At 41.7% G+C, this 12725-nt stretch overlaps 1 protein-coding gene across 4 annotated transcripts in view; it reads left to right on the plus strand.

Moving 5' to 3' along the window:
* The window catches only part of ARHGAP26 (Rho GTPase activating protein 26), a 420536-nt gene that overhangs the window by 318159 nt on the left and 89652 nt on the right, over positions 1–12725 (plus strand). The gene's annotated exons all lie outside the window — the stretch shown is intronic.

Consider the following 12725-nt stretch of genomic DNA (forward strand, 5'->3'; position numbering starts at 1 on the left):
TTACGAATTTATAATATTTTTAATATTAGGGACATTAAACTATTTTCATTTGTGTTGCAAATATTTTTCATAATCTGTACTTTGTCTTTCAGTTTTATAAATGGTGTATTTTTTCTTTGCGTGTCTATGTGGGTGTGTGTGGTCTGTCTCTTCCTTTAGGGCATTTTGGTCTTTCTTAAGACTCTCTCCCTCATGTCTCATAATGAAGTTTGTCAACTCAGAGCTGCCCTTACAAAGCTGGGGCAGGGGACATGATGCTTCACTCATCTGTCCCACCCTTAACAACAGATCCCTAGGAAGCTTCTCAGAAGCTCTGGGGTCCCCTGGAGCACCATGGACAGCCACAGGTCTGGTGTCAAATGAACTGTACTTCTTCTAAATAAAAACTTTACCTAGAATGGCAAATTCATTGTGCTAGGTAACCTGCAAGATAAATCTGGATCATTTATCACTACCTACACTGATAACACTCTTACATGAGCTACCATCATCTCCTGTCTGGATTTCTGTTTTCCTTTTTTTTTTGAGATTTTATTTATTTATTTTTAGAGAGAGGGGAAGGGAGGGAGAAAGGGAGAGAAACATCAGTGTGTGGTTGCCTCTCTCGCACCCCCTACTGGGGGTGGGACGGGGCCCGGCCTGCAACCCAGGCGTGTGCCCTGACTGGGAATGGAATGGCCACCCTTTGGTTCACAGGCTCGTGCTCAGTCCACTGAGCCACCCCAGCCAGGGCTTCTTATCTGGACTTTTACAAGAGTTTCCTAATTTGCTTCCCCAGCTGCCTATTCCCACACTTGGCCTGTCCATTCTGATATCAGCCACCAGAGTGAGAGTTATTTAAATGTTAAGTCAAATCACATCAGTTATCTGCTAAGAACTTTCCAGTGGCTTTCCATTTCACCAAGTGAAAGATAAAAGACAGAGCCCTAACAAGAGGCTAGAAGGTTCTACATGGTCTCTGCTCTGTCTCTGGTACTAATCTCCTTCCCTCGGCTGCCTTGCCATTCCTAACATGTGGCATCCACTCTTAACGCCAGGCCTTTGCAGTTGCTGTTCCCAGTGCCTGAAACACGCTTCCTCCATATAACTACATGGCATGTTTTCTCACCTCTTTTAAGCCCTCTGAGTCCTACATAGATCTCTGTATTTAAATTGCAGGCAGTCCCAACCCCCCAGCACTGCCCCGCCCCTTGACCCTGCTTTCTCTCTCTTCATAGGACTTACCACTTCCCAGCACACTCTGTAATTTGCACTGATTAGATCCATTGCCTTTCTGACCTCCACTAGAATGTATGCTTCATGAGAGCAGAGACTTTTGTCTGTTTTGTTCACTACTCTGTCCCCAGGTCTCAATAGGAACCCAGTGCATATATGCTGGATGAATGAACAGGCTCTTGAGGTAGCTGGCCTCCAGAATGGCCCCCAGTGACCCGAATCTTCTGATATTCACTCTCGTGTGCAGTTTCCTCCACTGTGAATAAGAGATCCCAGTATTGAACCCAGCGTGATCAATAGGAATTGATCAGTGGGAATAGTGATTCCAGTATGATCGATCCAGTAGGATATTGTAAAAGTAACGGAGTGTGCCTTTGGAGACTAGTCACAGAAGACCTTGTAACATTTGCCTTGGTCTCTGGATGTGCTCACTCTGTGGAAAGCGAGCCCCCGTGTTGTAAGGCAATCTCATCACCCTGCAGGGAGGAAGTGAGGCTTCCTGCCAGCACCCAGACCAACTTGCCAGACGTGGGAGTGAGCCACTCTGGAAGTGACTCTTCCAGCCCTGATCAAGCCTTCAGATGACGCAGCCACAGCTGACATCTTCAGTGCAACCTCATAAGAGACCTTGAGTCAGAAGCACTGAGCTAAGCCTCTCCTGAATTCTTAATGCACAGAAGCAGGGAGTGAATATGTTTTAAGCCACAGAGCTTTGGCCGTAACTTGTTACGGAGCATCAACAATGACTAAGGAACCTCAGAATACAAACTTTCACAAACAGCAGTATCCTGCAAAGTTGTGTAAGCAGCAGAGCCTCCCTCTTACATGGTTAATGTAGGAATATAGAATAAAATTAGTTACTTGAAGACATTATCTTCATTTTTATCCCAAACTTGGGACCCTCTTCCAACCATCTCCTTCAAATATAGTAAATCTTGTATGGAAGAAGCTTCTTACGTATGATACAAATGAACTGGTATAAAGGAAAAATAATCAAACAGCAGTTAATAATATGTTTCTAAAGCCAAATCATTTGGATTCAAATCTGCTACCTGTTAGTAGCTGTGTGACCTTGAGCAGATTGCTTAGACTCTCTATGCCTTTTTTAAAAAAGAACAAACGGACAGTAACCAGAAGGGGAGGGAGGAAGAGATACAGGGAAAAGCAAGGGAAGGGTTGTCAAGGAACACGTGTAAAGGACCCACAGACCAAGCCAAAGAGGGCAAGTATTGAGGGTGGGAGGTGGGGGAAAGTGGTGTCAGGAAAATGGAGACAACTGTACTTGAACAACAATTTTTTTTAAAAAGTACTTTTAGTAGAGTCTAACAGCTATAACAAACAACCCCAAAAGATTAAGGGACTCCAGACAGAAGTTGTTCTATTGCTCGAGTAACAGTTCACTGCAGGTGGCATCTTGTTCAGTGAGTGACTCGAAGCCCAGGCTCCTCCCATCCTGCAGCGCTGCCTCCTGCTTTGCAGGTCTCTGCAGTCAGACAGTTGGTGGAGGAAATGAGAGGGTAGAGGATTGGGTAAGTGTGTGGGGGCCAAGCCTAGAGTATACTTTTCTTATTTTCTTCTATATTCCATTGGCTGGAATTCATATATGGCCACATCTAACTTCAAGGCATGCTGGGAAGGCAGCCTAACTGTACTCAGAGGGGAGGAAGCAAGTTTAGGGACCATCTCGCTGGTATGCCGCACTCCTTCAACTGGTTTGTTGTGAGGATTAAATAAGATGATTCATGTCAAGAATCTGGCAGGTAGTAAGGTTCAGTAAGTGTAAACCATTGTTTTTAGGGGTCTCAACAGAATTTTCTGAAAATAGCCCACATCCATCCCCAAATGTCACATGTGCCCCTCTCCCAAAATAGTACACTGTGTCACTTAACCTTTTCTTAAATAAAATCATATTAAATGTTAAGGGTTAAGCGTTTGATTATGTTTCAGGTCCCTAAAATAACATATTTGAGCCTCTAGCAGGGAGCATCTAATGGCTTTTGAACTATAACTGTTTTTAGTGTCCTCGGGCCTTGAAAGCCAGAAAACATACTTGAAAGTAGCATCACAGAAAAAGGACCGGATACTGCTAATAACAATATTGAAACTTGTGTAAACAAGCAGCCATCCTGCCTTGGGCACAAATTATAGAAATGGAAATGAACTATGAGATGCATGGCCAGGCCTGTAAGTATAGGGCAAGGACTGGTGAGAATGCTCATCTAGTTGGGTGAATGGTACATTCCGTTACGGCTGCTGTGGACTCGGTGCGGTGCACGTTAAGAATATTGCAGTGCTTCATTTTATGTTCTTTTTTCATTAGTCTGTGTGAGAGAGTGGGATGAATCACAGTGAGATTTATGTTCCTGTGGAAACCGACAAAGGAGTGTGAGTGAAAACATTCCAGGGCTGAAGGCCGCACCAGAGTGTAGCCTCCTGTCCTGAGGGAGCTAGCGTACTCCTTAATAGAAGTTTTTAATCTGGGGTCCATGATATTTATGCCAAAGTTATATGCAAGACCTATATATGTACATTATTCTGGTGAGAACATCCATAATATTAATCAGGTGTGTCTCTCTGGTAAAGAAAAACAACTGAGAATAAGGCAGCATGGCTCCTTTTTAAATGTGGCTTCGGGCCTCCTGTGGTGTAAAGTGAGCAGGTGCTGCCTTGGCCTCCTTCGGAAGCGTTTACCTCCCCAGGAGCCCAGGCGTCCAGGGCCATGCTCTGCCGCTGACTTTCTGAGGACTGTGCTTTGGATTTCCTGCCAATAAAACTTAACTTCAGCCATGAAATCCAGAACATGTTTATGTCCTCAGATGAATAACGTCAGAGACTTGTTTTGTGAAATCCGTAGTACGGCAAGCTTAGGTAACAGTATTTAGTGAGCATTTCTTTGGTCTTGGCTATAACTTTCTAGAAGCATACATAGACAAATGTCCTGGAGTGACAAGATTTTCATCTTTAGTGTCAGAAGTTAACCAAAAATTCTGAAACCCCACTTGAAGAAATGCTTCCCGGCAGCATCGTTTCATCCCTTCCCCCCCAGAAGCATATGATAGCATATGTCCTCTTACTTGAAACAAGCCCTGATACAGGTGTTCAGTGTATGTCTGCCACAGTTCCTGGCATAATATTCTCTCACATTAGTAACAATGTTTTATATAAGGTATTTACTCTGTGCCTTGCAATAAAATTGGGAGAGACCCAGGAATACAACAGTGTAGAACACCATACTGAAAGAGGGTGTAGAAACCCAGGCACGTAAAGCATTGAGGGGAGGGGAGAGAGAGAGAGAGTGAGAGAATGAATAGGAATGAGAATAAATTATAAGATGCCTCTTTCAGTTGTCTGTTGCTGCATAACAAATCACGTCCAAACCTGGTGATCTGAAACAGCAGTGATATTTTGCTTACAACTCTGGAGAGGACTGGCATGTGTCCCATATGGTATCAGCTGGGGTTGCTTGACTGACTAGAGGATCCAAGATGACCTTACTCCACACATCTGGGCGTTTGTAGTAGCTGTTGGCTGGGACATCTTGTTTTCTTTCTTCTTAAATCTTCTATTGTATTTTTCCCATTACCATTTATCTCCTTTATATTCCCATCCCTGCCCCGCCAATCACCACACTGTTGTCTGTGTCCACGGGTCCTTTTTCTTTTTTGCTGGATCCCTCCACCCACTAACCTCCCCCTACCCCAGAGCTGTCATCTGCTCTCTATCTCTGAGTCTGTCTCTGTTTTCCTTGTTAGTTCAGTTTGTTCATTAGATTCCACATATGAGTGAAATCATATGATATTTGTCTTTCTTTGATTGGCTTATTTCACTTAGCATAATGTTCTCTAGGTCCATCCATGCTGTCACAAAGGGTAAATTTTTCTTTTTTATGGCTGAGTAGTATTTCATTGTGTACATGTCCCATAGCTGTTTTATTGACTTATCTACTGATGGCCATTTGGGCTGGTCCCAAATCTTGGCAGTTGTTGCAATGAACATAGGGGTGCTTATATTTTTTCAAATTAGTGTTTTGAGTTTTTTTGGATAAATTCCCAGAAGTGAAATTGCTGGGTCATAAGGTAGTTCCATTGTTTTTTTAGGTAACTCCATACTGCTTCCCCCAGTGGCTGCACCAGTCTGTATTCCCACCAACAGTGCAAAAGGGCTCCCCTTTCTCCACATCCTCACCAGCACTTTTTGTTTGTTGATTTATTGATGACAGGCGTTCCAACCGGAGTGAGGTGATACGCATTGCGGTTTTAATTTGCATTTCTCTTGATCCTCCTCCACATAGCCTCTCTTCTCTCTCTGTGATCTCTCACCATGCAGTAGTCTTGGTCAGACTTCCCAAAGAGCAGGCAAACACAGAGGCTGCATGGCCTCTTAAGGCCTAAGCTTAGAACAGTGTCACTTCAGTCACCTTAACATTTGAAAAAGAGGGCCAGGGGGATACATGCTAGCCAGACAATTCTGATTCTTTTACTTGATAAAACATCTTTTTTTTTTAAAGAAGGAAAAAGGCTTCAGTGTTTTGACCAAACACAGAAGCATAGGGTGTTTTCTCTTTCTCTCTTTCCCTTCCTCCTGCTGTCTTTGCTCTCTGCTCCTTGTTTACTAAGGACCAGCACCAGGCATTCAGCCCTAAGGGTTAGAACTGAGCATGTGCCATTTGTCAATGGCCTGTCCTATGCACCCTCCAGACTCTGTCCTCTGTGTCCAGAAACATCCCTGTTGAGCATCTCCTTTCACAGAAATTCCACCTGTATCTCCTTCCTCGGAGCCTTAGGGATGTGTTCCACACAGACCTCCAGTTTGGTCAGATTAAGCATGCTAACCACGTATCTACCTGGTCATCAATGCTCCAGAAATTGTCCTTCACTTCTCCCAATAGACTGGGGGAGGGGAGCAATGTCTGTAATAGTTGTAGGAAATTAACATCCTGGTATAAGTGGAGGCAGAGAGGAAAAAGCCGGAAGATAAGGTATTATGTTTGCAGCCGCATGGTGATTTTTCTTTTTCCACGTTGGTAATACATCCTGATTTATTTATTCAGTTGAAGGTACTGGACCTTTTTAATGTACATAGTCTAGAAGTAATGATATTAATTGTAGTAATGGTTATACTTTACTGATAGCTTACTAGTCTCATTGTATTGTGTGCAAAGCCGCTTTATATCCATCATCTCATTTCATTTTTTAAGAGATTTTATTAATTTATTTTAAGAGAGAGGGGAAGGGACGGAGAAAGAGAAGAGAAACATCAACTCAGGCATGTGCCTTGACTAGGAATTGAACCGGTGACTCTTTGGTTTGCAGGCCAGCACTCTGAGCCACACCAGCCAGGGCTCATTTATTTTCATAGCAATATTGTAAGGTCAGTATTTTTAGCTCTGTTTTACAAATTGTGAACCTGAAGTACAGAGTTTAAAAAACGGCTCGGTAGAAAGGAACAAGGGTTGAACTTGGGACTGCTTTCACAAGCCAAGGTACTAAAATCTATTCTAGTTAATCTCTAATGCAAGAACGTGTGTTGAGCATCCAATATTGTCCAAATGTAAATAAGATGGAATCTTTTTTTGCAAGGGTCTCCTGTTTTATCAGGGTATAACTAGCCAGAATACAGTGTGCTAAGTGACATTCAGTAATATGAATAAAGTGTATGGCACACTGAGGAGAAATATTTAATTCTGCTTATATGGACTCTGACAGATAAATAGATGTTTTTTAGGCAGAGAAAGAGTGGCGACAGGAGCCTTCCTGGGGAACAGTCATTAGTTATCAGCCTGGATCAATTCGTGTGTATTAAAATGACACGATTGTGACAGAAATGTGGGTTATATGTTAGTAAGTGGTAGGAGATGATGCCTGGCAGCTGGACTTAGCCCATTTGTCAAGGGTCTTGAAAGCTGGAGAAAGGGAAGTGCAAAAGCCTAAAAAATGGGAGCACCCAGAGGATTCCAAGTGGAGGGATAAAATGATCACATCAGCCAGAGAAAAATCCTAGGAATCTGAACCAAATTGACTCTTATCCCTTAGATCAAAATCACTTATTAACTAAATAGCAAAACAGTAGAGTTGAGCACACTGTTGCAAACTTGTGGAGATATATATCTTACTCAGAGAGTATAACCTCTGGTCTTGACTTTATTAGAGGGTAGAGATAGCTCGGAATGGTTTTCCTGGCCAGACTTCCTAAAAGGAAATATTACGTCATGGCATCATTTCCCATCAAGGACTCCTACCCTGGGCTGTACTTGGATTATATGAGATGTAAAGAACAGACTTAAGTAAGAGTCTGGCTTTTTACCAGTAGTCAGGTTTCAGAGTTGAAAGTTCAAAGTGCAAACATTTTGGCTCTTTCCATGCTTGTTTTAAGGTAATGATCAGTTATTTAAAATTTCTCTTTCTGTCCGGAGAACATCTTTCTCCAACTGGCAGGTAATCACCAAGTCTTAAAACATCAGGTAGACCACCACTTGGGCTTAATGTGGCAGTTACCAGATTTTATATGCTTCTAGTTACGATTTTAAACAAAATATTGAATGCTGTATTGTCCAAGATACTCCAAAGCCCTGAAATTCTATTTCTTAGAAGAATTTCCTTTTATAAAAGTTAACTTGCCAATGACTCTGAAAGATTTGGATATCCAGGGAAAACAACCCTAATCAAGAAAACAAATGACTTTCTTTTCATAGTTTTAGTTAAACACGAAATCTCAGATTAATATGTGCGTGTGTGTCTTACATCTTCCTGCTGAGTTCCGCTATTTGATAATAGGCTTGGACCTGCTTGTTTTGTAACAGCCTGTGCTACTTCTTTCAGCTGTGGGACTCAAGGGGTTTCTGCACATGGAGCAGGAGGTGGGTGTCCATACATGCCCCTGTACTGCATGCTTTTATTAGTATTGCCCCTTTTAATACTTACTAGTGTTTTGCAAAATTAACTATCATGATTCTTTTCCCATTCTATCACTTTGCTTTGGAAAAGGTAGGAGTGTTGTTCTTTGAGCTGTTGAGTCTTAGAAGTGCCCAAAGATCAGCACTCTTGTAGAATATATGTTAATTTTTAATATGTCAAAGAGAAGAGTGACCCCACTTAACACCTAGGATAAGCACCAAATCCTAAGCAACCTGCATTTCCATGAAAGTGGGAGTAACTTTGAATGCAGTTGTTGTTCTTAGAGTTGACTTGAGCCCACCAAACTGCCTGGATCTGCTTTTACCAAAATGCTGGAGGCTTTGAAATCCACTACACCAGTGTTGGAGTTTATATACAAAATGTACATCAGTTAGTAAAATGCAAGTGATTTGAACAGTTTCTGGCAACTGACAAGTGTTTGACAGTTGTAATTTAGTTCCCTGATATTTCAAGCAGCTGTTGATAGACAAGATTAGTGGTAGTAATAATAATGAGGATGATGAATATGCTGATGATGGTGATGATGATGTATTAGCTTTACTGTTGGGTAGGCCCAAAAGTCTGTTGAGGTTTTTCTGTAAAATAAAAGATACATTTTTAATTTTCACCAATAACTTTATTGATTTGGACATTTTGAGTTTGTTGGCTATCTCCCAGTATTGGCTTCCAGTGGGAAGAGGCCAGGGGTGCCGCTAAACATCTTCCAATGAATAAGACAGCCCCACAGCAAAGAATTATTTGGCCAAAATGTCAACAGTACCAGTTTGCAAACCACGTTTGACATGTTCAGTCAGTCACAGGACCTTCCCCATATGCTGCACAAATCTTTTTGTGTGTGTTTTAATTGCAATTTTACCTTTCTTGAAATAATAAAGCGTAATACTCCAAAATTGTTGAGTATTTCCTTCTATGTTCAGTATTAAAATGGATATACAAAAATTTACCAATTTTGATAAGTTCTTTTTAAATGCATGCTGATATGACAGCTGTCACAATGCGATCTAACAAAATTGCTTCAAATGAAGTTAAAGACAGCTAAGTACTACTAGAGCCATACTACAGAAAACAACTAAACAAACTTTTTGTCCAACCTAGTACAACGAGGTAATCCCCGGTATTGTTGTCTGCTTGGGAAGCTGCTCTTGTATCTTTTGGTCATGGCTTTTTCCCTTTGTTTGTTGATTTTTTATTTTTATTTTTTGTTACCTTTCTTTCTATCAGTTCCTGAGTACACTGTGTTTGGTCCTATTCGTGGTAGGGTTAGAAGTGAGCTAGACTGACTTGTATGCTTCTGTCCTAGGCCCATTTCCTCTTTTCAGTGTTAAGTGCTATGCAGGTTATTCTTCACAAATGTGGTAAAGTCATGCATCTGAACATGTGTTCCCCTCAAAAAGCCCTAGATAAACTGATCATTGTTTGAACTGTGAAGCTCCTTTAATGTTATTCACATAAAGGCAGAGTTTTGTTATATTTTATCCTGTTCTTTTCTATCAACAAAGATAACAGGAAACAGTCTTTTTGGAGATGGGAAAAATCACAGCATCTCATGGATTACCCAGGCCATTTAACAACTGGCACTCGTTCATTTTGAGAGATTTTTAATAAAACTCCCCAAACTACTCTCCAACTTGTTGGTTTCTGTGCCAAAATGCTGGTATCAATAGGACATCAGACTTCCGAGTGTCCTTAAAAACCCTCTGTGTAGCTGCAGCCTCTGCATTTGGCTTCTTAACTGTTGCAGTAAATGAGCCCTGCTAAGACCGACCTGGCTTTCCAAGTGGTTATGGTTCTCATGTGCTGAGCAGTCTTCCAGCCCAGTCAAGAGCAGACAGTGAGTCCTGCTCAGTAGCTCTAGGCCTCCACTCCCAAAGCAGACATTCTTTAGATCAAACTAGCCCGTACTTGTTATTACCCATTATTACTTGGGACCCGGCCTCTTCAGTGTCTCAAGAAAATGCCTAGTCTCTTCTTACAGAAGCCTTTCTGTTTTGCTCTCGAATGCCAGACCTCTGTCATTGATTTATTGTCTCAGAACTGTTTCACAGTTACAGACCAGGAGCTCTTTACCATGACCTAGTTTTCCTCCCATAAAAATGACAGCATGTAATAAAGAGTATGCCACACACATTACAGGGAGGTTCCCATCCTTGTACATTGCAGGAGCACGTGGCGGGTAGGACTGGATGAGGTGTCACATGTGTATATGCCCTGTCAAAGAGCAAATTCCTCAAGTGCCAGCGGGCTACAATGTCAAGGTGGGCCCGGCGCAGGGAAGGCCAGTGAAATTTGAGTTTTGTAGGCAATGTAAAGGGGAAAGAACAGCAAATTCTAACATTTCTATAAGCAGTTACGATTGATGTTTTGCAAAGAGCAGTAATTAAATTTACACTTACAAATTAAATCCTCATGTCCCGACTGCAAGTAATTCATCGTTGAGTCGCCAGTTATTTCCCTTCTTGTACTTTTTTATTGAATGTAAGAATGTCTTTTGAACACTGAGCATCACATTGTGTTAGGCGCTTCCGTCCTCACCACCATCCTGGGGGTGTTTACAGATGAGGCATCTGAAGGTCAGTTATGTAACTTGGTCAAAGTCACAGAGCTAGTAAGTGATAAAGTCAGATCTGTCAGACTCTAAAACTTATGATCTTTCCATTTTGTATTCTATCTCTCAAATTAATAATTGGCATAAAGACCACAAGTGGTTCAGATCTAGAAGGTCAAGCTAAGTCTCAGTCATCTGTATTCATTTGTGTGACCTAGGAGTAATCAGTTACTGTCACTGAGTCACAGTTTCCTCACCTATAAGATGGCAAGAATAATAATGTCTCCCTTTTAGGGTAAAATAATGAGATGACCCATGTAAATAACTTAAGACGGTAAGTTAAGATGAACTCAAATAATTTTGGCTATTTCTATTATGATTTATACCACCACTATCTCCTGCCTGATCTCTTCCAGGTTCCTTGCTGAGCATTTTGTGTGTATCACCATCCCAACAGCTCTGCAAGGCAGGTGTCAGATCCGCATTTGCACAAGGGAAATAGGCTCAGAGCAGTTAAGGACCTTTCCCACAGTTCCCAAACTTGCCTCGCTCCAAAGGCTCTTTGCTTTCTACTTAGTGAATGACTGTAAATTCCTATCTTGTCTGTTTTGTGGTGATTTGGATGGCAGTGACAGAAAGGTCATTGCGGCTGTAGTTCTTGCCCACAAATAGGCAGAGCCAGAACTCAGCCACCCCGACAGCTTCGCTGCAAGGCTTCCAGGAAACAGTAGCTTGGTATTTATGAGTCTGCTAATTCCATGTATAGGAAGCTTGAAATTGGGAGTACTTGGAAGAGTTATCCAGAGTTATATTTTTATTTTATAGTCTTATTCCCCAGTAGCTTCTAGACTGTAGGTTTGCAGTCTTCCTAATAACTTATTTCTAAGGCATTCTTGACTAAGTCAGAATTAATTTGTAAGTTTGGGCAGACTTAACAAGGCACTTAGGGCATTGAACAGATCTCCCCACCCCCCACCTTTTGTGTTATTTGGAAAGTCACCGTGAAATGAGTAGATTGTTCCAGCCACATGGTAGAGATCCATAAACCTATTTCTCATAGGTTATATGAGCTTTCCCTTCCATTGCTCAGCAGGCTCATCTGCTGATTCTTCCCAAAAGAATGAAGGAAACTTCGTTTGATTCTTTTGAAATTATCTCTTCCAAACAAAATAGGATTGGAGTAACTAAACAAAATTGGAAATAATTTAGATTCTCATCAGAATTCCAAGTGGAGGTTTTGGTACAGAGGCAACCCTCTGGGCCTAGCTGGAAGAAGGTGGCTAGGCAATAGTAGCCTTTAAACAACTTACATGTCTTCAAGTTTCAGAGTTCAATAAAAACAGTAATTAGGGGAACGATTACCCAAACTCTTTGATGAAAGTTCATGTTGCCTGCTCTGAGTTAGTCTGATTTACAAAGGTAACTTTGCATTTTGGAAAACCTGTGTCACAATAGTGGTGACAGTCCTGTGTCTGGCACTTTACCTCTGGCAGCATGCTCGCTTGCACGTCATTGTGTTTAATCTAAGAATGGCCCTGTCAGAGTTCTTCAGAAGTGGGGGCCTGGCTCATGGCAAAGAGAAGTGCCCTTTGGGTCTTTAGTACTCCCCGTGTTGAAAGTCTCACTTTAGATCTTGCTCTAGTATGCTCAAATAGTTTTTCTCTTAGATGAAACAGCCAAGGAAATGAAGTTCTCATGTGTTCTCATGTCTCTTGCTGGTTGACTATGTATAAGCATAAGTTTTCATGCATATGTCTAAATCCACGGTCCTTCCTCACAGCTTACTCTTCTTTGTTTCTCCAGCATCCACTACAGTTTTTAGGGAAAAGCAAAATGCTCACATTTTTGGTGTCAGTTGAAATTAAACATCATCTTTGTTCCCATTGTGGTTGGTGAGGATCTCATTTTCAGTAATTCGTTAGGAAAACAGACACGAAACCTGGGTCACCCCAGCCATAAGGGGGTGCAGGTCTATCACGAAGTCTGAATTCATTTCAAATGTTTTTAGGTAGGCATTGCTGAATGTGCTATATTTGAGGCCAGAGGCAGAA

The sequence above is a fragment of the Sturnira hondurensis genome, unplaced genomic scaffold (assembly GCF_014824575.4).
Source record: "Sturnira hondurensis isolate 20B ecotype Veracruz unplaced genomic scaffold, ASM1482457v3 Scaffold0001120, whole genome shotgun sequence".
NCBI lineage: Eukaryota > Metazoa > Chordata > Mammalia > Chiroptera > Phyllostomidae > Sturnira > Sturnira hondurensis.